We start from the raw sequence: 12034 nt of genomic DNA, 5'->3' as shown, positions 1-12034 counted from the left end.
AAGTTACTTAAACTATCTTTCATGTTCTGATTTCATTTTTTCTGTATAAGGAACTAGTGAAAGCCAAAACTTCCTTTACTGTTTGCTTTCATAGCATCTGTAGCCAGGGTTAAAAACACAAAGGTACTAAAAATAAAAACTCAATGATCTTCTTTTTGTGTGCAATGTCATTTAATATTGCTGACTCAAGAAGTTCAGAACAGCTTCAGGTGAATAAAATTTTTGACTAACATATTCTGGGAAGCCTTTTTAAGTTTCTCACAGAGTCTACTCTAAATCTGAATATGCAGTGGAAAAGTACAACCAAATGTGAAACAGAGATTGAAAAAGACTAGATAGAAAAAAATTTTGAGCTTTTTGAAATAGAAAAAAACTTTTCAGCTTTTTACATTTTTGGTGAATATTTGATATTAATTGGAGAAAAAATATTTTTAGAATACTGTTTTGGAGACAATATAAAGGTTAACATTTCACAAAATCATAGAATCACAGAGTATGTTGAGTTGGAAGGGACCCCCAAGGATCATCGAGTCCAGGTCTTAACCCCACACAGGACCATCCCCAAGAGTCAGACCATGTGCCTGAGAGTATCATCCAAATATTTCTTGAACTGTCAGGCTTGGTGCTGTGACTGCTTCCCTGGGGAGCCTGTTCCAGCACCCAACCACCCTCTGGGAAAAGGATCTTTTCCTAATATCCAACCTAAACCTCCCCTGGCACAACTTCAGGCCATTCCCCCAGGTTCTGTCACTGGTCACCACAGAGAAGAGATCAGTGCCTGCCCCTCTTCTTCCCCTCATGAGGAAGTTGTAACTGCAAAGAGATGTCTCCTCAGTCTCCTCTTCTCCAGGCTGAACAGACTCAAGAGGCCTCAGATGCTCCTCAGATGTCTTCCTCTCAAGGCCCTTCACCATCCTTGTTGCCCTCCTTTGGATGCTCTCTAACAGCTTGATGTATTTCCTGTACTGCAGTGAGCAAAACTACACACACAGTATTTAAGGTTACCTGCAGAATATTTTTGCTGATTATACATGTAGAGATATTATCCAGTTTAGCCATTCCAACGTAATAACTACTGTTGGAATCCAAAACTTGGCTATCAGTAGAAAAGGATCTGATAGGATTACGTAGCAGGCCATGGACAGTAGGACCTGGGAGAAACTCCTTACTCTGAGGAGCTTCATCACAAGACCTGTTAATATTTAGCTATGTTTGATTGTCCTACCTTTTTCAGCAAGATATGAAAGACTTTGTGGTGATGTTGTCAGACGATGTAGAAACCCCCTTGTTCTCTCACCTCCTGTGGTTCCTCGTCTCAGAAGAATATTAACCACCTTGTGTAATTGCAATAGAGAATTGTGTAATCCTGTAGTTAGCATAATCTGTCCCCTTGTTAGTCTAACCCATCGTCTTCATTAACATGCCCTGCCTCCAAGGCCCTTATATTGCAAGAGGAGTGTTCAATAAATATTCCAGTTTTTACCCCCAAACCTGGGATTGCTTAGTTTTTGACCTCCACAAACTGCTGTAAAACTTCTATAATAGGAATTCTTTATTTGTATTCCAGTAAATACTTTGATTGCATCCTCCTGCTTATGTTGCATCCAAAACTAGCCCTAGAGATTTGCAACTAAATATAAAGGAATCCATCCAGCAATATCAGCCAGTGAAGTGCTTAGCCATCTGTTAGAGTTTACTGTTTGACAAATTAGATCACCATTGGCTATTTCAGGGAGAATAATCACATTTTTCTGTGCCTCAAGAATGCATACTAAGCAAATTTTTACAAGTTCTGTTTGATTTGTATTAATCTTTCTAGGTCTGATTTCACCAGTACTAGAAGGACATTGACTAATTGTAGCAAGTTCAGCAGAAGACAGAAAATCCAGTGGAGGGCCACCAAGACAATTAGGAGCAGAAACAAAAGTTGTAGAAGGAGTGGCTGACAGTTGGGTTTATTCACTTTAGAGAAGGTTAAGAAGCAATTTCACTGCTCCCATCAACAATGTAGTGGAAGCATATAGAGAAGGCCAAGCTAAATTCTTTTCAGAGGTGCACAATGAAAGGGTGAAAAGCAAGGACACAGGTTCATAAAAAAAAAATTAGTTGAATATTTTAAAAATCCCCCAAATTTAATGGCTAACACCGACATAAACTGAGACTCGATCAGGATGTTGGAACCAGATGACATCCAAGGACTCTTATAACCAAAATTATTCTGAAAAATCTGTTCTAAAAAATTGCGGTGGAAAGGTACATACAGTACAATGGCATTTTAGTGTTTGGTAAGTGTTTATTTCTATTTAATAAATTACAATTTCTTTTCCATTTTACTGTTGAGACTGCCCAGTACTTAAAAATTGGGCATTTCTGAGCACTGTTTTGTACAAAGGTGACATCTGTACAGCTACTTTTGAACATCGTAATTTAAAAACAAAGAAACCACAAGCACAACACTGACCTAACTTTTTCAGTTCCTGATTGTCCAAGAGGTTCTGTAAGCACTTCTCATTGCGAGCCTAGATTCTTGAGCTGGATGATTTGGCTTGTATATTGCAATATTTAATTGTGCTTAAACTGTTAATTCAAAAGCTTATTCTACTGTCAATGAGTTTTGGGTCTAGCAGTCTAAAGATTGGTTGAACATTCTATTTTAGGTTGTTGTACAGAGTATTTTGAGATTATCTCTACCATGATAAAATATAATTCAAATATACACTCTGAAAAAAGTTTTTCATACAATCTTCAAACACAAATTTGAAGATGATTCTTGGAGTAATCTGGAATTAGAGCAACTCCATATTTGAGATGTATCTTAAAATACTTAACTATTCTGATATTATGGATACTCTTTGAGAAAGTCAACAATGACCTTTTTTAGTATTCTACAAAAACCATTGCTGTTATTGACAGATGACTGCTCACTTTCAATTTTATATCTGAGCAACTTGAAGTCCAAGACATAAGTTAAACCACTAATTTTTAACAGTTTTTAATGAGATGTTCCTAGTAATCAGTACCACAATTGAATTCACTGCCATGTACACACTGTGGCTGAGATGGCTTGCTCAGTTCTGTAAGTTCTGAAAACCATTTTTAAAGGAAAATTCTGTTAAAAAATAAATACATGAAACAGACATAACAAAAATATTTATATCAGTCAATAATCATCATAGAGTTACAGGGTAGTTTGGGTGGGAAAAGACCTTAAAGATTATCTAATTTCAGTTCCCTGCCACGGGCAGGGACACCTTCAACTAGACCAGGTTTCCCAATGCCCCATTCAACCTGACTTTGCACACTTCTAGGAATGGGGCATCCACAACTTCCTTGGCAACCTGTTACAATGCCTCAGAGTAAAGAATTTATTCCTAATATGTTTTCTAAACCTACTCTCAGTTTAAAATCTTGTCCCATTGTCTCTACATGCTCTTGTAAAAAGCCCCTCTCCAGCTCTCCCATAAGCCTGCTTTAGGTTCTGGAAGGCTGCCATAAGGTCTCCTGAAGCCTCCTCTCCTCCAGGCTGAATAACCCCAACTCTCTCAGCCTGTCTTTGTAGAACAGGTGCTCTAGCACCCTGATCATCTTTGTGACCCTCCTCTGGAATCAATCCAATAAATCTGTCTCCTTCTTATGTTGGGACCCCCAGAGTTGAATTTCTCCATATTGGGTCTCATGAGGACAGAGTAGAAGGGCAGAATTATCTCCCTCGATCTACTGGCCATTCTTCTTTTCATACAGCCCAACATGCAGTTGGCTGTCTGGGCTGCAAGCACACAATGCTAATGTCCATGCAAAGAAAACAAAACCTCTCACTATTTTTTTTTAATGCTTATGAAAAATATATGGGTTTTGCAAGATGACTTAAAGATGTGCAAATTGAGGAGGCTAATGACTAAGAAAAGGCATGTCTGAAAAGTAGATTATATGACACAAGCAATATACTGAAAATGGTGATAATTTTAATGCTCTGTCTTGTGAAAGAGCAATTTTCTTTTAAAAAATCATGTTAAATTATTGAGGAAGAGATTTCAAAAGGGTCAGGGAACAGACACCTATTTTCTATTGAAAGGTGACAGGTTCTTTAATTCATTGTTACGGATTCAAAAATCTACACTTCTGTGAGAACTGGATCAAAAACAATTAACTTGTAAAAGCCCTGCAGAAATTAAGAAATCAGTGTGGCTGAAAGGTCAAAAGTATAATCCCCTTCATAAATTACAGCAGCTAATAACCAACCTTTCTGAATTTGAACAGCTATATTGTCTACAAAAGCATTGAGATCCATCCTGTGTAGATCATTAACCTAGAAATAAAGTAGTCAAACAAGACTGTAGCAAGATCTGTATCATAAAGTAATTCTCATTTCAGGCAGATGAATGAAAGAAAAAAGAGAAGGAAAAGAAAAACAAAAGGGAAAAAAGAACACGACCAGTACATCTACACTATTTCCCAAACACTAGATGGAAATTTAACCAGATATCTACATTTTATTTTTTACGTAAATTTTCACACTCTCATTCATCATCACTCTTTTACGATCTTTTCACTTCTACCACCTGTTAGATAACTCTCGGAAGTCTAACTACCAGCTTTGCATCAACTCCTACTAGAGAATGGGTGAGAAAGTCAACAACAGCAAATAAACCTGATAAAAGAGAGGCGTTCAATGTGAAGGTCCCTCTCTTGGAAACTGTATTAATAATATGACCAAGAAAGAGGAAGGAAGACAAGAAGGACTTTTAAGGATGCCCATTCAGGAGGTTCCTGAATGAAGAAAACCAGATACCAACTTACATGTCATGAAAATGTCTGTCTTTTAAAATGAATGAGTGTACAACCAAATTTCTGAGTGTCTCTTCATGCAGAAATTAAATTTATAAAGATGATTTCCACTGTAATAGGCATTTCTGAATCTTCTTGATTATCAGTTGTTATATACATGCAAAATAAAAAGGTTTTTTCTCCATTGGTCCAAGCTTCTGACATCTGAGGAGTCATCTGCCATGAATTGTAACTATTACTAATGTCAAAGGACCAAAATTCAAATGATCATTTAATGTTGTCTGACATGAAAGAAAACATAATTGAATTCTAAACAAGTAATGTCATATTCTGTGAAATGACTGCTGCCTGGATGGCAGCAATAACCCCCCAAAGAGATGCTACATTTCACACAGAGAAAAAGAGCTGGCAAATAAATTAGATACATTTTTATTTAAATATTACATTAAAAAACCAAAACAAAGCAAACCTTTTTTTTTTTGTTATTCCTTCTTTTCTTCCCTTTTTTTTTTTCTTCCAGAGATAAAAAAAAGTAAAAGTATGAACTGGGAAATAGAAAAACACATGTCTGTAACCTTCCTGAAATATTTAAAATTTAAGAACAAGAGATCAAGAGGACTCTTCATTTATATGGGAGGCCTCTCTAGGATAATAATATGATCTTGGCTCACATTGCAGTGTTATTAAAAACTATGACACTATTCAGGCCAAATAAATATGGAAATGGATGTCATATTGGTTAAGGACTTTAGTGTAACCTTAGCATTGACACCCTTTGTTGTGTGTTAGAGTACAGTTATGCTGAACTCTTGTTGCTAATGATCTGATTGTTTACACGTAAGCCAGGCGACCAAGAGTACACTAATTTGGAAACTGTTAATTTGCAGGTATCCAATATAACACAGGTCGGACCATGTATTTAAATCTCTCAATAAACAGGAAAAAGAAGTTGGAAAATTTGATGGAAAAGAATTAAAATAACCAAACGTAGGATTTCTCAGGAATAGACTGATTTACAATACAATATAATTAAGATATTTGTTCCCATGGCTGAAAATGGTCATATGAAAGATTTTATTTACTGTCAATTTCTTTGATTAATTAAACCTGGTTGCTCCTTTAAAATCACTCCTTAATATTATTTTTTGCTATCATGGACAAAAAGAGACAATGCAGGGTTAAGGTAATGGAATAATTTAGAAGGTTATACTTGCATTTTTAGATGGATTCTGTTATAACTGCTTGCATGACAAGTTATCTTAAAACCGGAAATTTTTGTGTCACCACCATGACTTTTTGACCGTTGTAACTCAGCATCAGCATTTTAGCTCAATACATCTTAGTGATGACTTCAATTAAAGTTAATATGTCCTCATTATGCTTAGAACAAAACTGTCACAAACAGTTTTTGTTATATCAAGACTAAATTCATTTAAGCATCTTGCTTGATCTGAAAACTAGTATCTATGAAAAATAAAAGGATTTGCAACCAAAGATCACACAGTTAAAGGGAGTCTTCCTCATAATGTAAAAATATTATGACCATGATTCAGGAAAGACTCTAGAAGGCACAAAATTCACATGTTAAGTTTCATATCCCAGATCTTCTGAGATGGACAATCCAACAGACCATTCTCAGAGCATTTTGGCTATATACTGATCCAATGCTGCATTGCATAAGAAGGAAATGTACCTTTTATATAGCAGTCTATTGGTTGGAATATGGTGGTATTGTTGCCACAGAAGAACTGAAGAATATATTTAAGAAGACAATATGTTCATAGAATCATAGAATCAGCCAGGTTGGACAGGACTTCTGAGATCATCAAGTCCAACCACTGTGGTTACTAGACCATGGCACTAAGTGCCACATCCAGTCTCATCTTAAAAACCTCCAGGGACCGAGAATCCACCACTTCCCTGGGTAGTCCATTCCAATGCCTGATTACCCTCTCTGTAAAGAATTTCTTCCTAATATCCAACCTAAACCTTCCCTGGCACAGCTTGAGACCATGCCCTCTTGTCTTACTGCTGGTTGCCTGGGAGAAGAGACCAACCCCCACCTGGCTACAACCTCCTTTCAGGTAGTTGTAGAGAGTGATGAGGTCTCCCCTGAGCCTCCTCTTCTCCAGACTGAACAACCCCAGCTCCCTCAGCCTCTCCTCATAGGACTTGTGCTCAAGTCCCTTCCCCAGCCTCTTTCCTCTGCTGGCTCCTGTCAAGTAAGCAACAGTGTAAGAACCACTTCTGGGAGATTTACCTACTTATCAAATTATTATATATGAGAAAATAACATAATAGTTTTGCTTGAGAAAAAAAGTAAACAAACCAACAAACCCCAAACCCCCACAAACCATCTCACCTTCACCACATCTTTAAAATGAAGCCTGCAGCTGGTTGGGACACATTCAACAAATTGTTTGCAGGAATAGTTCCTTTAGAGATACCCAGCTTAGAGAACTCATATATTGATCCACACAGAGTACTCAGTGTTTTGTACACACCCTGCTTCAAATTCTCCTCAGAGGCTGGCTTTTAGGACTGTGAGCAGTGATGTGCCCAGCAATCTGACAAAGTCCTGGACTGTGCTCCAGGATGAAGTTTTGTAAACTAATTCTGAAGCATCAATATATTCAGTGACTAATATTAGGGAGATATTTTTGTCCTGTATTTAACCCAGATGCTTTCCTAAATATATCCCCATACAATACGGAATAATGGGAATATTGACTTATTAATATCATAAAAAGACTCCAGAAATAAGCAAGGAAAATAATATGACCTTGAATACTATAGTTGTCTTCCTTGACTTAGGCACGACTACTCCCTTGTATAAAATTAATCACATTCATAAATGCCTTCAGAGTTGCATCTGGTTTAATTGTGAGAAAAACAGTAATTTGAGAGCATGGCTTAACATAGAAACAATCATAGTGTTTCTAAACAAATTATTAATGAATATGCCATGGAATGTATAACTCAGAGAAGAGTCTTTTCTTTGCATTTCACACTTTCCTGTCTTGAAATATCTATTGTCTTCAGATTTTAATAATTTCTCTCTAAATATTTGCTTAGGATTCATTTCTTTGGATGTTAATTTTTCATATATACATCCCAATGTATTTTAATCAAAATCCCAGTGTGATACACAAAAAGACTGTCTCCTATGTCAAACTCTCTGTAAATCAAAATCAACTATACATTTTTATGGAAATGATTTATGCAAAGCAGCTATTTGATCCATAATAATAGTCACATGAGAAAGAAACAATGGAGAAAGAGGCCTGAGAACACATGGTAGGAATACAAATGTAATTACAATCAGCTTTTATTTGTCTGATTTAGAAATACAAAATGTGCATTCACAAAAATAATCATAAAACAAAATGTCCCAGGGTTCCATTCAATTTTATCCCATTCCTTTATGAGGAACAGATAGATAAGAAGAAAAAAGTAATTCAAAAACTGAAAAAATGTGAAAAATTATGTAAAATATAGATCATTTATTTGAAACATTCAATTGCTGACCCAGTCAGATTTATTCAAAGCAAAACACCTCCTCCTGCATATCCAATTAATGGTTGCCATGGCAAATAAGAGTTCCCACTGCACTGCCTTATTGCAATATGCAAGGCAATTGCAAGTATATCACTCAGAATATTTCCATAATGATATTAGCTGATCTATCCCGCATCAGACAATTAATTTTGCGAAGCATCAGGTGTTCAATATTTATCCTCATAAAAATTAAATACAAACATTCATGTATCATATGGAAATGGATTCCTTTATAATCACCATCCTACTTTCTCTCATTAAACATTTTTAAGAATAAGATTAGAATGGGAGACAGATTTTTGTTAAGTTTTCTGTGTGAAATGGCCATGACCTGTACAATATTTTAAGTTTTGAATGACATCTAGTTTCAAAATGTGTGCGGAAAAAGAACACATTTTGTAAAAAAATGTTTTGTTAATGAGTCTACTGTGGTTTGTAAACATGGTTCTTGGTGAATTACAAGTTCGTTCTATCTGGTTTTTTAAGGATTTTCTTGAGGGATAATGGCTGGATCAGGCAGATCTTAGCACAGTCAGATTTTGTAGGACATGAACTGAAAGAGTTTGTTGTCCCCCAAAATGGGGGGACTTGTAAAGGAAAAGTAAGGACTAGCCTAAACTTCTTCTGCTTTGAACATGAGTATCTTTAAACTATTGTGACCCAGGCCTCAGAACTTTACTGTCAGAAATGTTTTAACAGTTTTATTTTAAGCAATATGTTGTGATCTTGTCTACAATCACTATCTGACTCGTGGAGTCCAATTTGGAGAGATATCTGCCTCCAGGACACTGCTCTCTTCTCTAGACTATAATCTCTATTTAGTGGGACTCATTTTCTATCCCTGTGTAGCTGGGTTTTGTGCTGACATGAATGCCAGAAGTAATCCACCCAAAGAATAAGAGAAATCAAGAAATCCCTCTGGTTCAGAGACACTGGGACCAGGGGTTTGAGATTATGACCATAGAAAGGTTTCTGTGTTTCTGCACAACCATAGTTTGAATCCCTCAGTAATTCTGTGAGAAGGTACTGAAGATTTAGGTAATTTCTTCTCTTTGACATGAGGAGCTTTCTTATAACATTATGCTTAATAACATATATAACACAATCATGTTCTTCCTTCAGCTTAATCTTTCAGTGAAAATGTCTTTTCAGAAGAAAACTCTCATATTTGAAAAAAACTTCAGCCTCCAACAAGTAAACAAGGAATCTAATTAAGGAGAAAAAATAGTAGGGTGATGTTGAAAAAGAACTTGGCCTAGGAATGAACTCCTGCTGAAAGACCAATAATGAAGGCAAAGGACTGGTAAAGCTAGAGTTGACAAAATTATTATTAGTAGCACTGCTAGTAGTAATAACAAACCTGCTATTTTGGCAGTTTGCCTTTTGATAAATTTTAAGAAACAGCTGTGTGTAGCAAACAGAAGTGATGTGGTCTCTGGAAACAAACTTCAGAGTTTGTCATGTTTACTCATTTGAGAATGTGTTCTTATGTCTAGTTTTTGGGTTGCCTTGGTTTATTTTTCGTAGTTTGTTGTTGTTGCTCTTTGGATTTCTTTGGTTTTTGTTCCTCTTTATCCACAGGATCACTTTCAAAGACAGCTTGAAGTGTAGTTTTACATGAGAAAATATGATCATAATCTTTTTTTATATATATCTAAAGCCATCCTATGAAAAAATTGAAAATTAAGACAGAAACCTTGAAATATACCTTTCATAACCTTTATTATGAAATACTTATTAATAGTACAACAAACTCATTAAATAAGCATGATCTCTTTGCAGGGAAGAAACAAAGAGTTAATTAAAAACAAAGTTATACAATTTGATTTTTAAATAGGCTTTTGACTATATTTGGCATCTGTAAAAAATGAGCCAGAAAGCAAAATTAAGGTTCACTGCGCATATTCTGATTCATAGCACTGACCTCAAATGTAACAAAATCTGAAGCTGGCTCTAGGTAACAGAATTAGCTGGAAAATCTGGAATCCTTCTCATCATTTTCGACACAGAATTTTGGAGTGCTTTTGTTTTCAGTCTTTTGGCACAAACTGTAACCAATAGCTCCATTTAGCAATATTCAGCAGTTGGATGGATCAGATTATTTTTTAAACGAATGAAACTAATTTTGCTTGCAGTAACTTCTACTACACCAGCTGTTATTGTTATCACTGCTATCATCAACATCATCATTATCAGCATAACTATAATTACTTCTAGAAAGATAAATAAATCAAGGGAATGCAGCAGTGGAAAGACAAGAGTGCCAGGACATGGGGTTATCCTTTGTTTCTAAGCCTTAACAGCATTGCTTTATTGCAGTCCATGTTGTGGCAGTTCACTGCAGCAGGTTATTTAGTGTCCTTCGATTATACTTGCTAGAATTAATGGTGATTTCTTGCATTCCTCTTATACAAGGTGTAAATAAGCAACATGATGTTATCTGGTGACAGTTTCTACATAAGGTAGAAAATCAGTTTTGATTATATGATAAGTAGTCTAATTGAATTTGATTCTTTCATTAAAAAGGGAACACCCTCAGCTCAGCAGGTCCTCCTACTATTTCCATGTAATTTATCTAGGTAAATACATACTAAAAGAAAATATAGAAATAGAAGGAGACACTATTCTAATGAATACTAATTGGGTACTTCTGAATCAATAACATGGTCAGATGTCCATTATAGTCCAGATATCTATCTGCATAATATGCTCAAACTACACTGGCTTCTGGTGAAAATGTAGAAAGGGAAAAAAAGGGGAAAATGTAGTTACTATCATATTCTGCTGTTTATCTCACATCCAGTAACTCTATACATATAATCAACTGTCCATTTATAACTGGGTAATGTCAGAATAGCTACAAAACCAAGGTATCATTGAAATTCACTTCTCTGAACTCTTAGCTTTAAATGTCACTACAAATGTGAATTTAACACTTAAAGTCTGACTCCCTGATTCTCAATATCTTTACAGGTAACACAAACATGAACAAGAGTGTTTGCCATTAAAAAGAAAGCATGTAAAACATAAAATCCGTTTTCTTGGCTATGTTTCCCTGGTTATACATCAAATTAAGTCATTTCCATTTTATTAATAATAAAGCAATTCTAATCTAATATTCAAATAATATTTCATAAATATAATGGTCATAGTACGTCCAGTCAAATCACCCAAACACTATGGAAGTACATACTTCTTTCTAAAAACAGGACTAAATTTCCATTTTATGGCACATCAAGGTTTAGTGTGCATCTTTTATGAATCTGAAGATCTAATCACCTACTCACTCATTGTTTAGACCTCAGGGATAAGAAGATTATAAAGAGGTATTCTATACTCTAACACTTTAATCTTCCATTCCCAGATTCAGATAGTTAAGACAACTATTTAAAGAGTAAGTTGTTTTGAGCCTAGAACAATTGATAGTTGTCTTCATGATCTCCTAGAGCAAGACATAACTTGGAGATAAACATTTTTTATAAGTGGAGGTATTGTCAATTCAAAACATCCCTCATTACTCCTATTAGGCTTCTCTTCATGTCATAACTTTGAGACCAAATACATTCCTTACCTAGCACCCTGCAGTTCTATAATGTAAAGCATAGATGTAAAATTAGCAAGTTATTTCTTCTTAGATTTTAACAACTGTTTAATACTTGCATTCCTCCTAACAAAGAAGGCTGAACTTAGA

The sequence above is a fragment of the Chiroxiphia lanceolata genome, chromosome 1 (assembly GCF_009829145.1).
Source record: "Chiroxiphia lanceolata isolate bChiLan1 chromosome 1, bChiLan1.pri, whole genome shotgun sequence".
Taxonomy (NCBI): Eukaryota; Metazoa; Chordata; class Aves; order Passeriformes; family Pipridae; genus Chiroxiphia; species Chiroxiphia lanceolata.
This window is presented reverse-complemented; position numbering follows the sequence as displayed.